At 49.0% G+C, this 17,891-nt stretch overlaps 3 non-coding genes across 3 annotated transcripts; 2 read left to right on the top strand and 1 right to left on the bottom strand.

Moving 5' to 3' along the window:
• The first annotated feature begins 3,313 nt into the window (after positions 1-3,313).
• Positions 3,314-3,385, top strand: TRNAA-AGC. The gene has a single exon. It is a non-coding gene; the product is annotated as a tRNA-Ala (tRNA).
• A 9,150-nt stretch (positions 3,386-12,535) lies between these two features.
• On the bottom strand, positions 12,536-12,607 carry TRNAA-UGC. Its single transcript has one exon. It is a non-coding gene; the product is annotated as a tRNA-Ala (tRNA).
• Positions 12,608-17,292: 4,685 nt separating this feature from the next.
• TRNAA-UGC lies at positions 17,293-17,364 on the top strand. Its single transcript has one exon. It is a non-coding gene; the product is annotated as a tRNA-Ala (tRNA).
• The last annotated feature ends 527 nt before the right edge of the window (positions 17,365-17,891 follow it).

A 17,891-nucleotide genomic window follows, 5' to 3' on the forward strand; every position in this document is an offset into this window, starting at 1 on the left:
TCAACATCTGCAGTTCCTTAGGTCTATATATGTCACATTTTGTATCTGCTGAACCATAAGCATAGTGGTTTATCTTCTTGTGTGTGTAGTCACCCTTACTGTTGAGCTGGTTGTGTGATCTTAATATGAATGAGTCCTGCAGGCCTAACTTGGGGAAGTTTTCTATCAAAGAGGGTATGTTTCTACTTCTTCCCAGAACTGGGGACAAAGCTGACCCTGAGCCACCCACATCCCACTACAGGTTTCAGCCCATAACAAGCGTCAGGCTCTGCTCTTCCACATCCCCACTCTTATGACATGAAATCATTCACCCCTACGGTTGCGTCAGCACCTGGCTTCAGGATAACCTGCTCCTGGACTGACCCAGGTGTGTTTCCTATACTGCTTGTTCCCAGCTGCTCTGACTCCCAGGCGCTCCAGGCAGGGCTCCCACATCTAAAGCTTGGATCACTAATTGCCCTGACTTGGGCTCCAGGGGCTCCTGAATTACTGTAGAGCCAGATAACATTTATTTGTTTTGAGTGACCCCTTAGAGAATTCTCCAACTCTTTGTGAGACTGGAAATGTCACAATGGATGTACTATCCAAGGACTAATGGTTGGGAAGTAGGACTTTCTAATCAGTCATAATTGGTGAAGATTAAAAAAAAAAAAAACCAACAAGAACCAAAAGGCACAACCAAATCATTGAAAATGGACAGTCCTGTCATGAGAAGTGATTTTCAATCAATAAAGAATGCCACAGATGAAATTCGTGAACATGTAATAGACTGGAAGGAGATTTTTTGCAACAACTAAGACTGACAAGAAATTAATATATACTATATAAAAGACCCCTTGCAAAAGAGCAATTAAAAAACAAAAATTTAAAAATTTAAAAATACCACCTGGCTGGCTCAGTTGGTAGAGCACGCGACTCGATCTTAGGGTTGTAAGTTCAAGCCCCACGTTGGCTGTAGAGATTGCTTAAAAAAAAAAAATCTTACTAAAAAAATAAAATACCATCAGAAAAAGAGGCAACACAAAAGAAAAATGGGACAAGGAAATAAATAATTCAGAAAAGTAATGCCTAAATGACTTATAATATTAAGAGATGTTGAACCTCCCTAGAAATCAGAGAAATGCCAATCAGGAAGAGTAACACAAAAGCCTGCCTACAAAGGAATGGCGCAGACCATAAAGGTGGAGAACAGCAGGTGTTGTTAAAGATGCCGGGGAATGGAAACTTCTATGTGCTTCTGGCAGGAGGGAAATCACCACAGCTGTCCTCCAATGCCGACTTGCAAAACAGTGCAATCAAGTATCACATGGCCGCTGTAACAAATTACCACAAACTCTGGGTGGCGTACAGCAATACACATTTATTCTCTTGCACTTTTAGAGGTGTTGGTGGGGCTGCACTCCTTCCAGCGGCTGCAGGGGAGAATCCGTTTTGTTTAATTTTCCAGTTTTTAGAGCTGCACTGTTTTCATTTCTGAGCCCGCGGTTGCTTACTGTGCGTTCAAAGCCTCAGGGCAGCATCTACCTTCAGCAAACACACTGTCTTCTCTTTGCTTTCCCCTCATGGAGGACAGGGGTGATTACATTCGGGGCCCATCCCGAGGACCCAGGATGACTTCCCAGCTCAGAACCCCTACCTCCATCACGTCTGCACTCTCTCGCTGTCCGAGGTAACACTCACAGGCTCCAGGGACTGAGACCTGCATGCATTGGAGGGCTGTGTGATCTAGTTGACCACAGCATGTGTATTTTTGGACCCTGGGTGTATCTCCCAGCCAATTCTCCCTCAAATCTTCAGGGAAAACTTTACAAAGATGCTTTCTGTAAGCAGGCACGGCATCTAATTTTAAGCCTTTAAATCTGGTCCTTATCCCTCTTCTTTTCTCGTCTCTGCTCTTTTCATTCTAACTACTATGAACGAGTGAGTTCTCCCACTAAACACCAGAGGATTTGGGCTCGGTGCTGTCACTCATCCATGCGAGGCAGTCTCCGGATACGATCACTACACAACACCAGCTACGAAGTATTCAGCTGGGAAATGCACCACCTGAAACTAACCATGAGAAAACTACAGTCAGACCCAAAGTGAAAAACGTTCTATTAAAAAAAAAAAAAGGTCGTGGGAATATTCCAGATTAAAGAAAACTAAAAGAGGCCAACTAAATGCGATGCCTGACCTCTAACTGGACGCTGCACCAGAGGGAAATCGGGTCAGTCGGTCGAACCGGCCTGCCGACCGCAGATGAAACAGCCACGGCGTCAGCGTGAAATCCCCCGACGCTCACGGCGCCTGGTTACCGAGCCAAGCACGTGAGGGTAACTGACCCGCACGCACCGCAACTTACTCTCGAATCGGAGAAAGGGGCAGCAAAGGTTCAGGCAAATGGAGTAAAATATTAACAATGGCTAAAACTGGGTTAAAGACATTTTTGTACTATTTTTATTTTTTATTTTTCAATTTTCTAATAAGTTTGAAATTGTCTCAGAGGCAGAGAGAGACTGCACCGGATGCTCCAGAGACATCGACGGCTGCGAGTTTGGGCTGGACCGGGCCAACTCTTTAAGGTAGAAGCCCCCCCCAAACCGTCCAAGGAGCCAGTGATTCTTCATGGCTCCCGAGGTCCCCACGGGCTGGTCGTGGGGCAGCAGAAGCCAGGGCCGTCTGGCTTGCTCACCTGACACCGAAGCAACAGTCCCCCCACCCCCGCCCCACGAGCCCGGCACAGCGGGGGCCGCCAGGGGGCTGCGGACAGGGACACCTGTCACCCAGGCTCGAGCTCCCAGCTTGTCCTTGTGATCCATGCGGGACACCGTGAGCCCGCGGGGGCGTCCCCTGCCACCAGCACGGAGCGTTCAGCGGCCGTTTTCGGCTCCCGGAAACCGAGGTGGCGTGAGAGTCTCGGGCCCGCCCCCCCGCCCCCCCGCCGCGCCGCCACCTGCCGCCACCTGCCGCCACCTGCCGCGGCCTCCCGGGGCGTGAGGGTCTCGGGCCCGCCCCCCCGCCGCGCCGCCACCTGCCGCCACCTGCCGCCACCTGCCGCGGCCTCCCGGGGCTTCTCAGCGCAGAAAGCAGGAAACGCGGCGGGAAAGCGCGAGACCACACACGGTCTCTTCAGCCTCCTTCCTCCGAAATCTCATTCTGTGGTTTTTGGGGTTTTTGTTTTGTTTCGCTTTTTTCGAAGCCAGCGCGCGGCCTGTCCCGCACCCGAGGAAGTCTGCACCCCCGTTTCCTCTGCAATGTCCCAGATCTTTCAGAGGCGAGGGAATAATGGCTATAAATCACGAGAGCCATCCGGAGCGCCGCAGCCGCAGTCGGGGGTGTAGCTCAGTGGTAGAGCGCGTGCTTAGCATGTACGAGGTCCCGGGTTCAATCCCCGGCACCTCCACCAGTTTTGGGCGGCTGCGCCTGGGACCGACCCGCCCCCGCTTCCGTGTCTCCTGCCGAACCCGGGCCCTCGCCCGTTCCGTTTTCCACCTGCGGCCGCTGTGGCGACAGCCAACGTCCGTGCCGAGGACGCCGCCGCCGCCGCGGTCCCGGGTCCCGCGCGACAGAAAGCACCTGCCCCTCGGCCTCGTTCGCTCCTGATTTGAAAAGCTCTTGGGGCGAAGAACACACCGCGGCTGGAACAGCAGAAGAAGATCGTATTGATTCTGTTCTTCTGAACCTGCGAACTACTTCACCCTTTTGCGTCACCGGACGTGGACCGAGCGGGTCCAGTCGTAACTGTGGCATTTTACGCACACGAGGGACCGTGAAGTGCCGTCCCCGTACGCGGCGCCCTGCGAGCCCGGACCGTGAACGATCGAGACCGAGTGAAGACTGTTGGCTGACGGGGCCCAGAGTCTCTGCCTCTTCAATAAATAGCTCTTCAGTCCAATAAACGACATGTCAGGCTCATTTTAAAAATGACTAGGGGACCATTTCCATTGCCCCCAAACCAACAAGCATCCCACGAGTAACACCTGCAGACCCTAGCCAATTCACAACTCTAAGCTGATTTGCCAGTCTGCAATATTAGTTGAATATATACTATGGGAGAGAGCCATCACTTTAAATTTATTAATTTCTAGGGATTATTTCTTATTCTGGAAGACAATTCTGTGTAATATATATTGTTAGGAGATTTTTGTGATCTCTACCACCTATTTAAGTCTCTTTAAGGTATTTTGTGTCAAACAGATTTAATATTTTTTATGACAAGACAAGGATGTCTATTATCTTCATTACTATTTAATGCTGTGATGGAGGTATTTCTTCTTTTTTTTTTTTTTAGAGAGAGAGAGATGGGGAAAGGGGCAGAGGGAGAGGGAGAGAGAGAATCTTAAGCAGACTCCACACCCAGAGCTGAGCCAGATGTGGGGCTCCATGCCGGGCTCAATCTCAGGACCCTGAGATCATGATCCAAGCCAAAATCAAGAGTCCAAACCTTAACCGAATGAGCCACCCAGGTAGATGCCTCTGTGATGGAGGTATTAATCAAGGCATTCAGATATGAAAAAATAGAGGATTAAGTATTGGATAGTAAGTGATAAAGCTATCTCCATATATCTTGGAAGGATTATACATCTGGGAATCATCTTTCAAAGTGGAAAAGCTACTACAAATAGAGAATTTAGAGAACCTAGTTGTAAAACCAACACAGACTCACACGCAATAGTCCAACCTTTGGAGGTTTTTGGATGGCACTCATTATTTTGAAAGCTGACCAATGAAGGAAACAAATCAAGTATTTATCCTATATGAATAATATGGGATTTTTAAAAAAGATTTTATGGATTTATTTGAGAGGGAGAGACAGCATGAGAGCGGGGAGGGGCAGAGGGAGAAGGAGAGGCAGACTCCCTGCCCCCAGCAGGGAGCCAGACAGGGTGCTTGATCCCAGGACCCCAGGATCACAACCCCAGCTGAAGGCAGATGCCTAACTGACTGAGCCACCCAGGCGCCCCTGGAATGTTTTTAAGATAAACATATAGTTGATAAGGCAAAGATTTTCTCCAAAGAAGAGTCACAGATGATAAATGCAGGAGGAATGATTAAAATTAGAGTCAACAGTTTACAACAGATATGATGCATCCAGGTCACAATCATCAATGGTGGCTACAACCATGAGGAGAAATTGGATGGGGAACTCTAGAATGGACGGAATAGGTTGACATCACCTAAAACCAACGATTAATTCCATGACACTAAAAGTAAGAGAACTACACATCATGTGCGTCTGGATGCAGTGAAATAGAACATACCCAACCCCGCCAATGAAACACCTGAGTTAAAAAATTAATGCTTTATCCAGTCAAACCAATGGAGCCATCTATTGACAGTAAGTATTGGGAATACAAGAATCTGTTTAATAACACATGCAATCAGCCAGATCCAGAGTGTGAAAAATTCTCCTGGGTAAACTGACCCTCAGAGAATAAATGGCATCGGGGGGAAAAGGAGGTAGAACTCATACAGATGAAATGACATACAAGGAGATTAAATGCAACATGTTTGGATCTGGATTCAAACAAAATAAATGGAAAATGAAACAACTGAACATGAACTGAGCATTAGATTATATTAAGAAGTTTCTTTAATTCTGCTGGTTGTGATACTATTATGGTAATGTTTTTAAAAGTTATCCATGTGAAAATATTTATGGCTGAAATTAATATAATGTTTGGAATTTGATTTGTTTTCCAGGGGGAAGCAAAAATAAAAAGTGAAAGTTGGTAAAAATTGAACCAGAACAACAAAGTGATGGTTAAATGCTGAAATTGTGTGACTGAATGCAGCTGTATTCATTATAGTATAAGCTCTATTTTAAAATGTCTGAAACAGAGGTGCTTGACTGGCTCAGTTGTATGACTCTTGGTCTTGGGATTGTGAGTTCAAGCCCCCACACTGGGGGTAGAGATTATATACAAAAAAAAATCTTAAAAATAAAATGTCCAAAACAGGAAGTTAAAAATGTTTACATTTATTATTTGTTATTTACATTATATATTTAAATATATTTTTAATTTAATTTTCATTTTTCTCAAAGAAATGGGCAGAAGACATGAACAGACACTTCTCCAAAGAAGGCATACAAATGTCCAACAGACACATGAAAAAGTGCTCAACATCACTCATCCTCAGGGAAATACAAATCAAAACCACATTCTGACCTCACACTGGTCAGAACGGCTAAAACTAACAAGTCAGGAAATGACAGATGTTGGCGAGGATGCGTAGAAAGGGGAACCCTCCTACACTGTTGGTGGGAATGCAAGCTGGTGCAGCCACTCTGGAAAACAGTATGGAGGTTCCTCAAAAAGTGGAAAATAGAGCTACCCTATGACCCAGCAATTGCACTACTGGGTATTTACCCCAAAGATACAAATGTAGTGATCCGAAGGGGCACCTGCACCCCAATGTTTATAGCAGCAATGTCCACAATAGCCAAACTATGGAAAGAGCCCAGATGTCCATCAACAGATGAATGGATAAAGAAGATGTGGTACACACACACACACACACACACACACACACACACACACACACTGGAATATTACTCAGCCATAAAAAACGAAATCTTGCCATTTGCAAACGACGTGGATGGAACTAGAGGGTATTATGCTGAGTGAAATAAGTCAATGAGAGAAAGGCAATTATCAGATGATCTCACTGATATGTGGAATTTGAGAAACAAGACAGAGGATCATAGGGAAAGTGAGGAAAAAATGAAACAAGACGGAACCAGAGACGGAGACAAACCATAAGAGACTCTTAATCTCAGGAAACAAACTGAGGGTTGCTGGAGGAGAGGGGGTGTTAAATTTAATTTTCATTTTTCTCAAAGAATGGCTTCTGTTTCTTGAAAATCATTGCAGCGTGGGGCGCCTGGGTGGCTCAGTCGTTAAGCGTCTGCCTTCGGCTCAGGTCATGATCCCAGGGTCCTAGGATCGAGCCCCGCGTCGGACTCTCTGCTCAGTGGAAAGGCTGCTTCTCCTTCTCCCACTCCCCCTGCTTGTGTTCCCTCTCTTGCTGTGTCTCTCCCTGTCAAATAAATAAATAAAATCTTTAAAAAAAAAAAAAGAAAAGAAAATCATTGCAGTGTATAGTTTTTTAATTAGGCATAATTTACAAATAAAATTGTAATATATTTAAAATGGGGATATAGGTGGCTCAGTCAGTTGAGGAGCCAACTCTTGACTGTGACTCAGGTCATGATCTCAGGGTTGTAAGATCAGGCTGCATTCTCTATGGGCAGTCTGCTTGAGATTCTCTCCCTCTCCCTCTGCCCTTCCCCCACCCCTCTCTCAAATAAATAAATAATTCTTTAAAAATGTACAATGTGGTGATATATGTACAATGTAAATCAAAACTACAATGAGATACCATGTCGCACCTGTTAGGATGGCTATTATTTTAAAAAAGATGACAAATGTTGGTGAGAATATGGAGAAATTAGAACCCTTGTGTACTGTCTGTGAGAATGTAAAATGGTGCAGCAGCTATGGAAAACAGTATGGATGCTCCTCAAAAAAAGGAAAAACAAAACTCCAAAATGATCCAACAATTCCACTTCTGGATACATATCCCAAAGAATTGAAAACAGGATTTTGAAAAGACATCTGAGAGTCAAGATATGGAAACCACCAAAGCATCCACTGACAGGTGAATGGATAAAGAAACTCTGGCATATATATATACAAAAATATTGTTCAGCCTTAAAAAAAAAAAAAAAAGGAAATCCTGCCATTTGTGACAACAGGGATGGACATGGAAGACACTGTGCTAAAGGAAATAAGCCATCCTGAAGGACGATTCCTGCATGAGGCATCTGTGTGCAACAGTCAAACTCATGGAAGCAGAGAATGTGGTCGGGATTGCCAGGACCGGTGGAGGGGAGGAGAGAGCGAGCTACTGCTCAGTGAGTGTAAGGTTTCAGTTGTGCTAGATGAATATGACAGAAGTCGGCCCACAGTTAGCAAGAAGGTATCCTGCACTTCAGAGTTTAAGAGGGTAGGTCTCTCTCTCTCACACACACACTCAAAAAACAAAAGGACACAAACTTTGGGAGGTAGTGCATATTGAGACCTTGTGTGTGGTGATGGTATAATGGGTATTTGCTTATGTCCAAACTCATCACACTATACACATCGAGTAGGTGTAGTTCTTTGTCCATCAAATGTACCTCAATGTAGGCATTAAATCTGAGTAATGTCAAGAGTTGACAGGTTTATTATTGATTTGCAGTTGTTCTCTGAATATTCTAGAAATTATTTCATTTTTTAATGAAATTTTAATTATTGCAAGTAACTTCTCCCACTCTGTTGTTGTATTAGGTGGTGCTCATATATACGTGGTGTAGTTTGATGGCCTGAGGGATGAAGGGGGATGATAGAGATTCTGGTTCCAGGCTGATCACCTGAGACCAGGAGCCCTGAAGGCAGGAGCTCAATGTCCCAGCTCCCACAGTCAGGCAGAGAGGAGGTGAACTCAACCTTCTGCCTTTTTGTTCGATTCTGGCCTTCAACAGATTGGATGATGCCCAGCCGTATCAGGGAGGGCTATCTGCTTTACTCAGTCTACCAATTCCAACGGGAATCTCTCCTGGAAAAAGCCACAGGCATACCCAGAGATGTTTAATTGGACATCGGGACACCGATGTCCCAGTGAAGTTGTCAGAAAAGCTAATCATCACAGTCATCGATGTGTTAATTTTTGCTAAGGTATCCTTTGTCTCTAAGGTATCCTAAATCTTTAACAATCTTTAGTTTCTTTATAACTAAAGAATACAATTAAAATAAATGTTTAGTTTGATGTATTATAATTTATCTATCACATCTTTCAACCTTCCCGACTGTACTTGAGTCTTTTTTTTTTTTTTAAGATTCTATTTTTCTACTTATTTGACAGAAAGAGAGAGAGAGCAAGCACAAGCAGGGGGAACAGAGGCAGAGAGAGAAACAGATTCCCCTCGAGGCAGGGAGCCCGATGCAGGGCTCCATCCCAGGACCCCGGGATCACGACTCCAGCCAAAGGCAGATGCTCAACCGACTGAGCCACCCAGATGCCCCCGTGTGTGAGTCTTGTGCGCTGACACATGCAGTGGTAATGAAATTATCGTGATGATGGAGGTGATGATGGGGCAGCTAATTCACTGTGTATTTAACAGGGAAGAAAGAGGTCTTGGACTGCTGTTATTAAAACTGGGTCATGTTGGTAATTATTATGAAAGAACAGAACCAAAATATCAGCCATAAAAACATAATAATAACTCCTTTGCCTGCTGGAAGGGCAACCGGAGTGGAGCAAATATGAAGAGCAAGTTTATGCATGCAGCCCCCTCTTGCTTGAGATGCCTTTTCCCTTCAGAACCAGTTCTTGTGACTGAGGAAGCCCTGCTCTACCCTGCACTGGGAATCCATCCTACCAGAGCCGTGTATGCCCTGTGGTGCATATCATTTACAAGCAGCTGGCTTCCAAGGGAAACTGGGAAGAAGGGAAATTAGAATGAAGGCCCCCCTGCAGCAGAGATCAAAGTGTTACTGCAAGATAAACGACCGAGTGGGGTTTGCACCCATGCATTATTCTGCGCTCGCAGCAGAGCTGGTACATCCGCATCCAAGGTCCTAGCATGGGAGGCAGTGTGGCTTCCCTTCAGCATCTACACTTCTTCAGACTGGATGAAGAAAGGAGTTTAAGTTACTTGTAAATGTTCAGTGTTATATGTCACAGAACACAAGAACAGCCATGAGCATAGATGGCCCGTGTGGCATCAGTCTTCAGCTCGTTCAGTGATACTCCTCAGGTCAACGCTGTTACACCAGAGCAGGTGTAGTCTATCGAAAAGAAAATTATGGAAGAGTAATTGAAAATAGATTTTTCCCTCAGCCAAAAGGGAGAAAACTTTCATCATGTGATGGCAGACAGGATCTAGAGTAAACAGATGCTGAAGACTCATGCAAAAGGATAAATTAAATACACGGAGGCCCTTGCGGGGATCAGAAGCCTACTCGGTCGGTATCCACATCTAGCCTGCTGACCAGCTAGCGCATGGAATGATACATCGATAATCAATAAATATGACGGCATGTAAGTCTGTGTTTAACTGCCTGTACTTCTATTTCAGAGTTGCCAAGCGGACAAAGCCAAAAGCCTTGTTTTGTTTACAGAATTCAGGTCATGCCTTGACCTTTGAAGGGGCCAATGGAAAAAGGAACTGCTGGGGGGTCCTGTCCAATCTGGGTCCTCCAACAGGATGCCTTCCCTCCAAGACTAACCACATCCCCCTGATAGGTATTCCTGAATCTTCTGATCATTGACAAAAAATGCCAACAAAATGGCATCTTTCTATAGCTTCTTAGAGATAAACTGTACCAGGAAGTGGGAAGGAAGCTTGAAAGTGAAAACTAGCAGGGACTTGACAAGGGGAAGGAAATAAGCCATGAATGAATGAACAGACAGATGAGCAGCTAGAAGTTTTGCTGCACTTACCCCTTGGTGGGGGAGACATAAAGTAGAGATAACAAAGATAGAACTGGGATCCCATCCACGCACATTATAAACTCTCCTACCTATTAGATCCTTTCAACTATGTCTGTTCTCTCTCCAATCTTTGGTCAAAGGAAAACAAGTTTTAACCAGATTTGCATAGCTCCTTGTTCAAGACTGTGTCTTATTCAGTAAGCAGTTGAAAATTTGGTTGTTATGTACGACAGTCAAAAAAAAAGTAGCATATTGGTAAAAGACCAGCATAAAAAGAAAAGGTATTTTAAAGTAAGTTGCTCAGACAGTTCCTGATATAAAGCTCAAAGTCTGTTAAGAGAGGATGATCCAAATAGGCAAGAAAAGAGGGTAGGCTCATCTTCAGTGGTACTGCTTCTGGTCTCGAGTCATCACCTCCAGTCAACTGATATCTGCCTCCATGTAAACCCCATTCAGAGACTTGTTTTAGAGGAAGGTTTTATAATCATTTTGTTTGTAATGAGATTTAAATATATTCTAAAGTATTTTTTTATGATTCTATTTTTTAAATTTTTTATTTAAATTCAATTAATTAACATATAGTGTATTATTAGTTTCAGAGGTAGAAGTCAGTGATTCATCAGTCTCATGTAACACCCAGTGCTCATCACATCACGTGCCCTCCTTAATGCCCATCACCCAGTTACCCCATCCCCCCACCCCTCTCCCCTCCAGCGACCCTCAGCTTGTTTCCTAGAGTTAAGAGTATCCTATGGGGGGCGCCTGGGTGGCTCAGCCAGTTAAACAGTGGCCTTCTGCTCAGGTCATGATCCCAGGGTCCTGGCTCTCTGTTCAGCAGGAAGTCAGCTTCTCCCTCTCCCTCTGCCTGTCACTCCTCCTGCTTGTGCTCTCGCCCTCTCTGTCAAATAAATAAACAAAATCTTAAAAAAAAAAAAAAATGCTGTGTCACTTTAAAAAAAAAAGTGTCTTATGGTTTGTCTCCCTCTCTGATTTCCTCTTATTTTTCCTTCCCTTCCCCATGATCTTCTGTTTGTTTCTTAAATTCCATATGAGTGAGATCATATAATTGTCTTTCTCCAGTTGATTTATTCACTTAGCATAATACCCTCTAGTTCCATCCACGTTGTTGCAATGGCAAGGTTCCATTTTTTTGACAGCTGGGTAGTATTCCATGCTCTAAAGTATTTTCATGATTTTGATATGGTAGCTTTATAATTTTTATTAAGTGGAGGAATTTGGCATTATTTGAACTTCCCCAGCAATTTAGTACACCTAACTTTAAATGCCCCCCATAGCTTATTTATTTAAGTACTGTAGAGCTCAGGGCAGCCTGTCCCGAAATGGACCTCTGTGGCATAGTCATTATTTTTAATAGAAGCTGCTCAGGGGAAACAGCAGGTGCGAGGACATCACACCCTCTTCTGGCCCCTGGAAGCAGGAAACAGATCTTTAATGTGAGAGGTCCCCTCCCTGCACTAAGTCAAAGACATCCTTATCACCAGAGATAGGAGACTGAAACTGGAGACAACTGTATAAATAAAGCTTGCTGCTTTTTCACTAAATCTACCTCGGCCCAAAGTCCACTTAAAATAAGGCTCCCGCGCGCCTGGGGGGCTCAGCTGGTGGGGCGACTGCCTTCGGCTCAGGTCGTGATCCTGGAGTCCCCGGATCGAGTCCCGCATCGGGCTCCCTGCTCGGCAGGGAGTCTGCTTCTCCCTCTGACCCTCCCCCCTCTCATGCTCTCTCTCTCAAATAAATAAATAAAATCTTTAAAAAATAAATAAATAAATAAATAAATAAAATAAGGCTCCCAAGCATCTGTTCTCTTTATCCTGTCAAGTCCTCACAAATTTATTCTTTGTCCAGAATAGGTCTCTTTACTATTGAGCCTCTGTGCACAGGTAATAAAACTCTCTTTCTTCGCCCTGTTAATCTGTCTCAAATCAATTTAATTCTGAGGCTACTAAGAACTTCAGCTGGAGGAAAATTCCTTTCTCAGTAACTTTAATAATTGAAGAAAGGCCTGCCAAGGGTTAAATAAGAAGTCAGAACTCTCGCTCCGGCCTTCCGAAATTGGAGATGCCGGGGATCGAACCCGGGGCCTCATACATGCAAAGCATGCGCTCTTCCACTGAGCTACATCCCCACGGCGAAAATGCTCTTTTTTCCCCTCAATTGTGGACCAATAGTTCCGCCTTGCGGGTAAGGCGCGCGGCTAGGATTCGGCGGGTTCCTTCAATGCGCATTCACAGAAACACAGCCGGTGGACTCAACAAACGCGCGTCAAGTAACACCTTCCACAGTTCCCTGCAGCTCCCTTTAAGGTCCTTTAGCACGGTTTGTACTTGCAGACTTATGCCACTGGGTTCAGTCGGCTTCACTCTCCAGTCGGGGGATTCAGAAGGGCAGAGGCGGTGGCTGTGGGCCTCCTCACCCCCCGCCCCAGCCGGCAGCACAGCGCCTGGCCCGGAGCAGCCACGCGGGAAGCAGCGGTGAGGATACCCGGGGCGCACTGCGCTCAGGACAGCTGTGACTGCGAAGGGTGTGGGGGCAGGAAGACTGAGAACCACATAGACAGGTAGGTTCAGGACGGCAGGACGAGCGCTCCGGCAAGGCGCAGCAGGCAGGAAGTATCCGCATCCTAGATCAGAAGCTGGTGGCTCCAGCAGTCTCAAAATCAGCGCTTGGCCAAGTGCGTAAAGGACCATCTGGGGCTTGCAGAGGTGAGCGGGGACGCTTCTCGGGCCAAGTGAATAAGGGACCGTCTGGGGCTTGCAGCGGTGAGCGGTGACGCTTCTCGGGCCAAGTGAATAAGGGACCATCAGGGGCTTGCAGCGATGAGCGGTGACGCTTCTCGGGCCAAGTGCGTAAAGGACCGTCTGGGGCTTGCAGCGGTGAGCGGTGACGCTTCTCGGATTGCGGCCGAAGTTCTGCGAAGGTGGCGCGCGGACAACCCAGAGAGGTTCCCCGCACGGATTTGTTCGGGCTCCAAGCGGGGACTCGCTGGCCGCCACGTCGAAGGAGTTGCGGGTCTGAACTGCGTTGCTGGTTGTCCCGAGTTTAGGCTCGCCAAGCTCGTCGCTGGGTGGGAGCGCCCTGGCCCCGGGTGTCACCGTGCTCGACCCTCCCGGGTGCGGAAGATCACTGCGCTCGGGAGCCGACCGCTGAGTGTTTTCAGGACCGTTCACTGTCCCCGACGCCAACATCTGCGCCACTCTTCAGCGACCGAAGCGTGGTCCTTGCTCCGCGCTCGCGGGGTCTTCATTTGGGCGCCGGGTCCCCGGGAGGAGGGCGGACTAACGTGCCCCGCAGGCCCGGCCTGGTCTCGGCCGCAGGCGAGGCTCAGCGCGGGGTGCTGCGAGGACTCCGCCTGTCGCTCCCAGCGCTCGGAGCCAGGCCACAGCTCCAACTTGTGCCTCGCTCTGCCTCAGTTTCTCGCCCTCACTCCGGCTCTTTCCTCCGGGCGGAGTCCCTGGTCTCACCGGGTTTGCCTCCCGCCGAGGCCGCTCCTTGCTCTGCTACCAGGCCGGCTGTTCCCGGGGCCCCGGCAGCACGGGACTCTCCCAGAAAATGCCCAGAGCAGCGACAGTGCCCGGCCGGTCTGAAAACTCCCCTGGGCACTGCCGGGTCGCAAAGGGGTTAGGACGGCAGACCCTCCTGAGGGGACACGTTTGGAACCAGTAAGGGAGACACAAAAAATGAATATAAATGTCTACAAATAAGCAATGAAGTGGTGGTTTTATCCTCCCGCGAGGCGCGAGACGATTGGCTAAGACGTGCGTCTCACCGAAAGCCCCCCGCCACGTGAGCGGGGCGAGTGCGCCTGGAGCGCGCGGCGCAAACCTCCCACGACCCTACTTCGCTACCACGGGAGGTCGAGGGACGCGCACAGTGTCCCCGCGCTCTCCCGACAGCAGTCCCCTCGAGTCTCCGGCTCCCTGCCGGAGTGCACCGGCCCACTCCGCACCTGCCGCCTCCCCCGCCGCGCGAGCCCGTCCCGCTGGAGGGCCTGACCCCGCGCGCCAGCCCCAGATGGCCGAAGGACGCGCTGGTCACCGAGCGGTCCCCGTCTCCCGCGAAGGCCTCTGTGTTGTGGAGTGAACGTGCCCGGGTCCCGCGGTGGCCCAGACGGCAGCCGCCCCCCCGCAGCAAGCCAGCAAGCAGACGCGCGGACGGGTGCGGGGTGTGCGCCCCTGAGCAAGCTGCGCGCTCGGCGGGGAGAGGGGGCCCGGCCAGCGTACGGCTGCCGCTTCGCCTTCGTCCCGATTCCCTCCTCTTTCCGGCCGGGGTAGGGCGCGCGTCACAGACACCCAGGGAGCGAAGGAACGCCCGGGTGGGAAGTCTCTGCGCTCCCGAGCGGTGTGGTCGCTTTCCTCCGGCGGTGGGAAGGGCACCTGCGGGCGCGGAGTTTGCCCCGGGAGCGAAGTCTTTCGTCCGGTGGAGCCACCGCCTCCCTCCCTGGCTCTCACCCTCCCCAGTCCCTGTCCCCGCCTGGTCCTTGGAGCAAGTCGCCGGCCAGGCTGCACGGAGGTCTCTCGGGGTCGCGCGCGCGAGGTCGCTGGGCTCAGGTGTCGGGTAGCGGCTGGGCTTGGGAAGTGTTGCGAGGGTCGCTCCCCGTCAGCGAGGCTTGGGTTGGTGCTCCAGCGCAGGACCGTCACCCCACCCGGCCCGGGGCGGACCCCTCCGTAGCCCCGCGGCTGAGGCCGCCTCTGGGTCGTGCGTCCTCCCGGCGCCTTCGTCCGTGGGGCCCCTTTGAACCCCGGGCCAACTGCCACGCGTGTGCCCTCCCCTTACACCTGCTAGTGAGAGTCCTCACCTGGTTCGCTCTCTCGGGGCACAGGCTGTCTCTACGAGGCCGCCCGCACGACTAAGGATGCCTTGTGGGGACGGTGACCACGCGCTCCTTCCCCGCTCAGATCGCTGCATTTATTCCCGAACGAAGATCTCCTGACGGCGGTGCGTGCGGCCGAGGAAGCGAGAGTCGTCGTCGCGGTCGTCCTCGTCTGTTTTCCCGGAGGAAATCCGCTTGGCTGAGAAGCCGAAGCCGATGAGCGGGCTCGCGCGCACCTGCCCCTCCCGAGACCCCAGGAAGGCCCCCAGCGCCGCTCCGCGCACCCACCTGCGTCGGGGAGATTTTAAACGTCACCAAGGCTGTGTGCGGGAGGCGGAGCTCGGAGCCCCGGCCGCCGCGGGTAAGGAGGGCGGCGGGCGCGCACGGGAGCTCCCTCGGATCCGTGACGAGCGCCGTCAGGCCGTGTCTGCGGTGGGGCGCGTTCTGGGGCACCGACGTGAGGGAGGAGCCGCCTCCGTGATCCCTGCGCGCTCCGCGGTACCCAGTTCCTGAGACCAGCAGCCTGCGGAGTCGGAGCCCCCCGGGCTCTCCAAGCCTTCCGACGCCCAGCCCGCGCCCCCCGCCCCACAGGGCAGGCGCTAATCTGCTCCCTTGAATCCCGTTCGTGATGGCAATCGGGCTGCGACTGTTCCCCACGAACGAGGAATTTTTTGTAACGTTGCTCACAGACGTCCTTAGACCGTGCCCCGCGTGCGGGCTGCTGCTAGCGGCCGATGGCTGGGCCCAGTCGGCGCCGCGCGGTCCCTCTTCCTTCCCCGCCTCGCTCCCCCGACGTGACGGTGACGCGGGCGCTCTCAAGGGGGGTCCTCGGCCGATGATCCGCATGCCCGGCTGTGCCCAACGGCAGGAACTATCTGCGTTGCTTCGGCGTTTTGCTGTTCGGCTGTTCTGACTCATCTTTATCTCCCTCTTCTCTGCGAATGGCTCGCGGATAGAGTATCTAATATTCAAGGGCTTCCGAATATCGAGAGATACGCCTGCTGCCGGTTGTGCGTTCCGTGTACAACTCATTAAGTTTTAAAAATGAACATTTTAATTATTCACATACTATTTTTCACAGTATATTTAAAAACTAAATCAAAAATCAGATTTCCCTCACGCACTTACGTATTTATTAAAATTCAGGCCTAATATGTTATTTTATCTTTAAACGTTGGCAACACCTTAGTCTTGTGTCGTTAGAGAATGATGTAGTAATGTGTTCGCGCATCCCAGGGGTTCCGGAGTGTAGTATTAGCATCACCTCCCGGGTCTTACCAGAACACAGATGGCTGCACCCCCACGCCGGAGTTCCTGACTCATCCCTCCGTGCTGGGGCCCGAGAATTTGTATTTTTAGCAAGATCTCAGGTGATGCTGACGCTGGGTGGTCCAAATGCCTGACAGAACCAATGCGTGACACCGAAACCTGTTTCTAAACTGTAAAAACCTGGATTTATATTTGAATCATCAGCGTTTTTCTTACACTTTTTATTCCACGGGATACAGGTTCACTCACCCAATCTACGGAGTGGGCTTTTCCTTCTTCTGCCAGGCTGAGATTATGGACAATGCCAGGCCTGGAACCTGAGACTGAATGCACCTTGCAAAATGAGTCTACCCCAGTCCTTTACCCGGCTGGAGAGGCTCCTCCAGTGGGATTTTGTACTCTACACCGTAACATTTTCCAGTGGTTTGCTGTGGCCATCTGTGGTTCTATTTTTTCTGCTGCCGGCCTGTCCAAGAGGCTTTTGATCTGAATGACTTGTATTCATGGTGATTGCTAGGATAAAAGCCAGTTCTGAGCTGGGCCTGGGCAGATTCAAATGAATCTAAAGCCTTTAGTGATATTAATTCACAAACACCTTCTTTCCAACATTCAAGACCTATAAAATTCATATTATTCTTGCACATCAAAGTATACCAAAATACATTTTAGGGAAAAGTTGATGTATATTCCTAAAGAAAGGTATTTTTACACCAGACAGCTCAGGTAGGCCTGGGGATGTAGCTCAGTGGTAGAGCACATGCTTTGCATGTATGAGGCCCCGGGTTCAATCCCCGGCATCTCCAGTCTTTTGTTGCCCGTTGGGTACATTTTTGAAATGCTAATCTTAAAGCAGACACACTTGGTTTTTAGGACTTTTGGTATTTCCAAGCAATTTAAACTTTAAACAAGTAAATCACACTTCGTTCTAGTTAGTCAAATACGCTGCTGAAAAAAAAAATACACTTTGCCACCACCGCCAAGAGCACTCAAGACTGGTGCTCTATCCCTGTTTTGGAGGATAGTTAAGAGACATTAGGGGGAGACCATGGACTGGTTTGTTTCCACTCCTGCAACTATGCTTTTTCAACAATTCCTTGACCCTGGTCACAAGTGCTTCTACCTTACCGAGCCATAAAAAATGTTTTTTCTCATTCCTTCTATTTTAGAAGAGTTCATATTTGAAGTCAACCGCTGAATAGAAAATGCACCATTGGTTTACATGGGCGAAAGCATGACTAATTTCTAATTAGTTGGCTGCTGAGAATGTGCCTAGGAGAAATTGTAGGCAAAGAACAGTCTTCAGGTATAAGAGGTAAAAGAGACATGGTTA

Source organism: Phoca vitulina, unplaced genomic scaffold (assembly GCF_004348235.1).
Source record: "Phoca vitulina isolate PV1807 unplaced genomic scaffold, GSC_HSeal_1.0 scaffold123, whole genome shotgun sequence".
Lineage (NCBI taxonomy): Eukaryota > Metazoa > Chordata > Mammalia > Carnivora > Phocidae > Phoca > Phoca vitulina.